The following is a 7,926-nucleotide window of genomic DNA, read 5'->3' on the forward strand; positions in this document are numbered from 1 at the left end:
TTGCAAAAGTATTTTGGGATTTGATCCATGGAAAGTAATTTGGTGACTCACATTAATATATTCTTACTTTTCTTTTTTATATATCTTATTTGGAATAAGTTCCTTTGACTTCTATATTTTGCTACAATGCATTTTGTTTTTTCTAAATCTGACTTGGAAAGTATATTTAATGTTTTAAATTCTATAGTTGGCTTTTCAATGTGCTTTTAATGCATATTTGAACATGTACTCTAAAAATAACAATGGCAAGACTTTAGTGTGTCTACTAATGCTCTCAGGTAAGATGATGAAACTAACAATGTTTCTTCTTTCCATCTACCTCCAATTTACAGTTCCTTCATGTTTTATAGCATGATACTTGAGTTGTTTTATAATCATATGTGCAAAATTACAAAGGAATCAATTGTATTCAAAGTACACAGTGAACATGATGCTATTATTTTATAACAATTTACTCCCATTATTAAGTTACTTCTTTTCATATATTTCCCATGTGCTAAATTACATTCTCAAGTAATTTTCTTGGGGAAAAGGTAGAAAGCTTATGTGGATGGCATATATTCTAAGCCTTCAGATAATTATGAATCTTCATCTAATATCTCAACACATGGAACGCATTACTCTTGATAATCAAATTTTCTTTTTGACAGTGGGTTTTTCCCCATTCTATATTCCATTGCCTTCTCTTTGAAGGGAATTCATTAAAAAGGTAAGAATATTATTATTATTTTTTAGTTTTTTAAATATTCACCATTTGAAATACTTGTAAATACTTATTTTCCATCTGCCTTTCCAAATAGTCACAGGTACCAAGTACTTATCTTTGTCTTCTGACATATATCAACTTTTAGAATATCAAATAGCAGTTACCATGGTGCTGAGATTAACAAATTGTACTAGACTTACTAAATTATCTGATTGAGACAAATGCAGGAAGAATAGAGAAAATATCTTATTCCTGACATAACTATATGAAGAAAACTGTCAAATCCATTTTACACTAGAATTCCACAAACTCCACAGGAAATATTTATTTGAACACATTTGATTTAGGTAAAACAACAATTTACTAAAATATATAACTCAATGGAGAAGCAGTTACAAGGAGAACATGGTTTTAGAGTCAAGGCAGATGACCTTGATTTTTATTTTTATATCATATTGTTGCTATAGACCTTGAGAAAATATTCTCACTAACTCATTAATATTTAGGAACATAATACTTGTTTTTAATGACCATAGACCGACTCTCAGGATAGAAATAAAATATAAAATTTTCATAACTACCAAGTTTAGTATTTCTATTTTCTCTTTTAATAAAATAATTCATGCAATTAAGTCAAGCAATGGTATTGCCAGTATAATTCTAAAGCATTAAAACATTTTCTACAACACATAATGTGATATATATTAAAATTAATTTTCTTTAATATTGAAAGAATTGTTATTTATTACAATTAGATACTTACTTGTGTGTTAGTAGTCTGTGACACAATTCCCTGAGCTTTACTGTAAAATTTAACTAAATTTGTGCTAGATGACTAAACTGTATGATAGATACTACACTTAAAATAAATTCATAGTGTATCAACTTTAAGTTGTCAAAAAAGTATAATTTGTCTCCAATGTAGAAACATTTAAATGTATGTCCAACAAATGTCAGCATTCAGGAATACAATATGTAATGGTTAGATTCTTCTTTCAAGTTATGATGAAAAGAATTTGAGTTTGTGGTGAGTGAGAATTAAAATAATTAAATTTGGGTAAGTGGGTGAGAATGAAAAGATCTGGCTTCTGGTGCTAGAACTGTCATTAATTATGGGACTCAGAGTCTATTATCTTCCACCAAGGTCTATAAAATAAATTGAAGGATCAATAAAATTGCACGTTGGGAAGTACTTTGGATTCTTAGTTGGAAAAAGACATTTTTTTGGAATAAAAACAAGACTGACTAAGTTCTTGAAGCAGTGGCCTCAATTAATAGGGAACAATCTTGAAAGGAAGAGAATTGAACAATCAAACATAATATTCAGAAAAGCTAGATTTGAATAACAGTTGCCTCTGAAATGAAGGCTTCTGGTCAACAAGAAGGAAATGTTTGCTCTTTTCATTAAAAAAATGGGAGGTCATTGTTTAACTATTCCTGAAGCAACAGACAGAAACAAAAATGAAGAAACATAAATATACTGTAAATAAAGGTTGGAATAAACATCAAGTACTTCATCTACCTTATAAAACTCTACTAATGAAAAATATTTTATACACAGATTATAGATTAAAATGATGATTCCTGATATTTAAACCCATGATTTTCTGAGGAATGGGAATTAGTTATCACACAAAACCTATTTTTATCTTTCCAGAAAAACAGAAAAGATTATGTATGTCACCCTTGAAGATTGTGCAGATTATAAGAAATCAGAAGAATTTTCTATTGTGTCATCTTCAAATAGTGAGAGCTTCACTTCTTTTGAATAAGTATATACTGTATGTCCTTTTCTTAAGTTATTGCTCTTGCAGAGTTCACAATACATTTTTAATAGTAATGAGGAGTGGATAATAGTAATGGGGAGTGATCTTAGTTGAAAAACTATCTATCTGTCATCATTAAGAATGATGTTGGCGGGCCCTCCCTGGTGGCGCAGCGGGTTAAAGCACTGCACTGAGAAACTAAAGCCACTTCCGCATGAGTTCAATCCCCGCCTGCCCCGGAGGTGACCACATGGCATGGCAGACCTCTCCTGACCCGCCCGCTGCTCCCCTCAGCAGTGTACTTCATCGATCTGCCTGTTCTGCTTCCCGGTCTGTCTCTGGTGAATCCTCTCACCCTCGGCATCTCTGGCCTGCACCCCAGCTCTGTATGAATAAATAAATAAATCTTAAAAAAAAAAAAAAAAGAATGATGTTGGCTATGGTTTTGTCATATAGTCTTTATTATTTTAAGGCTAATTCCTTCTATACCCATTTTGTTGTTGTTTTTATCATAAAAGGATGTTCAATTTTATCAAATTTTATCAAATGCTACTTCTCTGTCTATGGAGATGATCACTTGTTTTTGTACTTCCTTTTATTGATGTGGTATGTTGGGTATATTGATTTTCATGTTGAGCCATCCTTGCATCTCTGGAATAAATCTCATTTGATTATAATGCATGAATCTCTTAATATATTGTGCTGGATTTGATTTGCAAGATCTTGTTGAGGAATTTGCAGCTGTTCATCAGATTAGTTTTCTTTTTGGTGTGATATTCTTGATTGGTTTTCTAATCAGGGTAATATTGTTTAATAAAGTGTATTTTGTTTCCTTTCAATTTTCAACTCATACAAAGGGTTTAAGGTTAATGGATTTAAGACAGGAATAAAAGAGAAAAGGTGCCATATTTAGAAGGTGAGAGGTCACATATGCCCATGTCCACACAGCTTGCCCTGTCACACTACATTCCACTTTATGAAGCATAATACACCTGACTTTGCACAAATTAGCAGGATGCACACCCTCTCCAAACACTAACAATCATGCATTACCTTTAGAATATAGGCATTGTTTTTAAAGTAACTGGCATCAAAATTTAACATTTTGTTTGCTACCAGTAGCTACAAATTGGTTTTACATGAATATCATTGTTATGCCTGGATATTTGTAAATATATTTCTTGGTTCTTTCCTTGTACAATTGATGTTACTTAAATTGGTTAATGTATAAAATGAATGTTTTCTCTTTTCTACTTGGCTTTAATCCAGAAACAAAGATTGCTAACTCTTTTTATTTATTTTCTTTTCACAATAGAAGAAATATAGTATTTAATTGCCTAGCTGACCAATTGTTTTATGCTGGTAGTTCTATATTTTGACATAATCATTTCATAATGTATGCCTATTCTCTGGGAAAGATGCCCTGACTCCTAATGCTAAAGTTGATCTAAATATATATGTAGCTGGAAGTTCATATATTTTTAATTTTTTAATGCTTAAATGAAATTTCCTTTTCTCTGTTCATCGGGATTTTGACTTTATAAATAGGAGGAAGGTTGCCTTTATCTAACATTTTTTTAATTGAATGCACATTTTAATATATTAGAAGCAATACATTTAAGTTTCAATAAAACATTTAATTTCTAATATGTAATATTTGGTACCAACTATATTATATTTTCACATATTAAATTTATTCCATGTGAAGCTTAATAGATTTTTAGTGACTAATAAAATTTTCCCCAAATTCACTTCTTAACTCAGAAAGCTGAAACTCCAATTTTCAAGTTAATAAAATTTAATTTTATTTTCTTTATTCCAATTCACTGTTAAAGTTGTCTGACTTAATCACTTAAATGTTATAGGAAATTGTTATGAAATTATACAGTAATCCATTAAATACAAAAAAAAGTCGGGTATTTTTTCATATAAGTATGGTAATAACAAAAGGCAGTAAACATAGTAGTAGATTATAATTACATAAAAAAAAAATGCCTGGCTTTTCCTCAGTGTAGATATGAAAGACTTATTAATATCTGTTACATTTGCACAAGTGTACTCTGGAGTGTTTAGTCAACCTAAATGCAATATACACTCCAGCTCTCCAAAGAATTAGAATAAACCTGTGACTCAAGGTATATGTTATTTGTACTTGTAACAATAACAATAATACTATTTCTGGAACAGAAAAGCTGCTTTCTTCTTCAGTTAATTGCTTGAAATTTGCAAAAAAAAAAAAATGAACAATATGGTCCTTCTTATATGTGAGCCCCTGCATAGGGTCTATGTATGTATTTTTCTTGGAAAGTAAATTTTCCTTTATTCATTTCTGAAGTTTATGGAACCTTCTGGGAGGATATGCAAAAATTAAAATTGAGATAGTATGAAAAGAATTCTAATAACTACTAAGACAATATAGAAAGAAGTTTCCTTGATTCTCTCTGAAAATTCACTTATATTCAATTCCACCAAGCCCCTGAAGTTGTTAACAGACCTGGTCCTATGTTTTGAGCTATATCTGGGATTTCATAAAATTTACACAAATTACATTCTAAAGATGAAAGTCCTACCACCAAAAATGTCTTGGTGCTTATTGCCAATCTAACATGAGCACATTTAACTGCCCCAAATATTCCATAGCTCATTTCAGAGTTAAAGATCTACTGATAGCTACTCAGAAAATTCCTAAGTATAATGATGAAAAGAGAAGAGTAATATTTATTATATCTTTTATTTATCTACAGTGTAGTTTACTATAATGGGTAAATTAAAATGACTTCTAAGATTAGAAAACAATATTTTTTCCCTATTCTTCTTCCTCTAATTTGTCAACATAATAAGGAAAAAATACTGTTCAATCCCAATTCAAATTATGAATGATATTCTGAAAGATGCTGTAAAATATTATCTAAAGAAAGACAGCTGCAACGTGATTAACAGTCTCCTTTCACCTAATGAAGGCAATTTTCTCTAATATTAAGATTGACAAGAAAGAATATCTTTATTGATTCCTTTGATTAGAAAGAAGAGAATTGAGGATGGGTAGAAACCTCAACCTCAGAAGTGGAAGTTTTCCCTCTATTGACCCACAGTGACAATTTAGAAAAATAATGGAAGTGCAGCTGAAAAATTAACATGTGCTCTCAAGCCATTTACTTTCCTATATTCTAGCCCCTACCCAAGGAAAGCTGTCAGGAGTAAATGTCATACGAAGAGACCAGACAGGCAGTGAACATGATGAAAATCACATAATTGTAAACCAGAATGATGCTCTGAATGACATAAGCTTTGGAAGTGAGTTTCTCTTTAGGCAAATGAAATGATACACTTGATAAAAAGCATCTAGTTGAAGTCAACAGTGCAGATTACTGGGCTCTTTCCCTTTCTTCCTTTCCTCTACACCCCAGGTATTCTTCAAGATACACTAGTGTCTTTTGAAGGTGATAATAACCAGCAAGTCAAGAGTAGCAATACTTATACCTTGGCAAGCTTTCCCACAAAATAAGGTAAGAACGATGAGCTGAAGTGCATGTATCATAAAAGAAATTATGAAAAGTTCCTGTGGAAGAATTTATATAATTATTTAGTCATGGAATCAAAGAAGTTGGTAACATTGTGATATTTCCAGAAATGGGCTCAGGAAGATAATATATGTTTTAGCAGTAGATAAATAGCATCATGGTAGAAATAAGGAAAGGAGAAAACAAACAAAGAAGCCACTGGTAAATAAAAGTTATATGAAAAGTAATAGAGAATACAGGATCATAGGTGGCACCATGAGATATAAATAGAAATGCAGTGATATCCTCATTTTCTCAAGTAACTAATCAATCTGATATCATGAAGGTGAGGGTAGTAGTATAAAATTATCACTGATCCTAAATATTTTCATATTATTTACTTACCTTCATAAGGCTAGTTAGCTATTTAATTAAACTACAATTTTTAGACTGTAATATTTTAAATAAATGACCATTCAATCTTGTTATTAAAAACAGTGTGCTGGGCTCTTTGAATTCCCTCTCCCTGCTCTGCAGCCCAAAAGGGTAAACTAAAGTAAACTAAGGAACACTGCTGACTCAGGTAGTTTTTTCTTTCTTTCTTTCATGTATCACCATCCTATATCACTTAATAGTCATAAATTTAATCTGATTTAAAAATTCAATTATACATTGCCTGCATTTTTAGTTGTTTAAGGATGTAAAGTTAAACCAGTCCTAGTTAGCTAGTCATGGTAATCATATGTTGTTGATTATATAATTTTACACACTCAAATAGACATATATGATAGGGTCAAGCAAATAGTAATTAAGATCCAAGATCTCCCATATTATTATAAAACCTCATTTTAACATATCAGTTTTCAAAAGTGAAGCATGTTTCCCAGGTCTATAAATTTTAATGCTTGGAATATATTACCAATTCAGAAGAAACTACAATCATACAACCCAAATTATAGAATCTATACCTGATTATCCATAAAGAGAAGAATTTGCTTTGAAAAGTGGCTGATTGTTATTTCTGTATGAGGTAAAATGGATAAATCTGTGCTACATTATCAAATAACAAAGCAAACAAGACAATTAAAAGGTAGGATGTAATGTGATAAGGAATCAGAAACCAATCAAAAAGTTTGCCAGTAACAAAATGGGACAATTTGAGCACTGATGTTAATTTGTGATTAATTACATTATGAGTGAATGCTTATAATGAATCTGTTGCAGATAAAGGGGAGACACCATTTTCCCTGCTCCTACATTACTCAGTTGTATTAGTTCCAGTATGCCATGACCTGGACTTCTTCATCTGGGGACCTACTGGGAATCAGAGATGGAGTTTAACAGATAGATGATGCTATATAAGTTGGTAGTAATGTGAACCTATCACTTTCACTTACGCAACCAGACTTGCTAAGAAGGCGACTTGGAGGAGAAATTGTAGAGACTCTTGAAAGAGACATTTGGGAAGAGAAATGAGTGAGTGATATATGAGGAGGCTATGCTTGGTAGAGACAATGGCACCTTGATATATCTCTGTTCCCTGCTCTCTGAGACCTACTTAAGAACTTTCTTAGACTAAATACTTTAGTGATTAAGGTGCAAAACTTGTGGGCTTGTGGCAAGCTTTCAAGCCTCAGCAACTTTACTTTAGGCTAAGCCTGTTTAGCTGGAGAGTTACCAATAAAGGGATGGGTAATTTGGGGGGTTTTATTTGGAAACATATTAGAAATATCCTTTATTCTTTCTTTAAGCATACTAATTCTATTAAAGGTCTTTCACACTAACTGTTTCTTTTACATTTATGCAGCAGATGGCTTAAAACCTGTTTAGAACATTCACCTTTCAAAGTTTGGGGTCCCTGAGTACACAGTCACACTCTAAAATATTTATTCCTTATATTTCTTGTGTTAGCTTTGAACTGAAAAAAAAAATACATATATGAGAAGTATATATA

Source organism: Condylura cristata, unplaced genomic scaffold (assembly GCF_000260355.1).
Source record: "Condylura cristata isolate star-nosed mole 26May11 unplaced genomic scaffold, ConCri1.0 scaffold00001, whole genome shotgun sequence".
Lineage (NCBI taxonomy): Eukaryota > Metazoa > Chordata > Mammalia > Eulipotyphla > Talpidae > Condylura > Condylura cristata.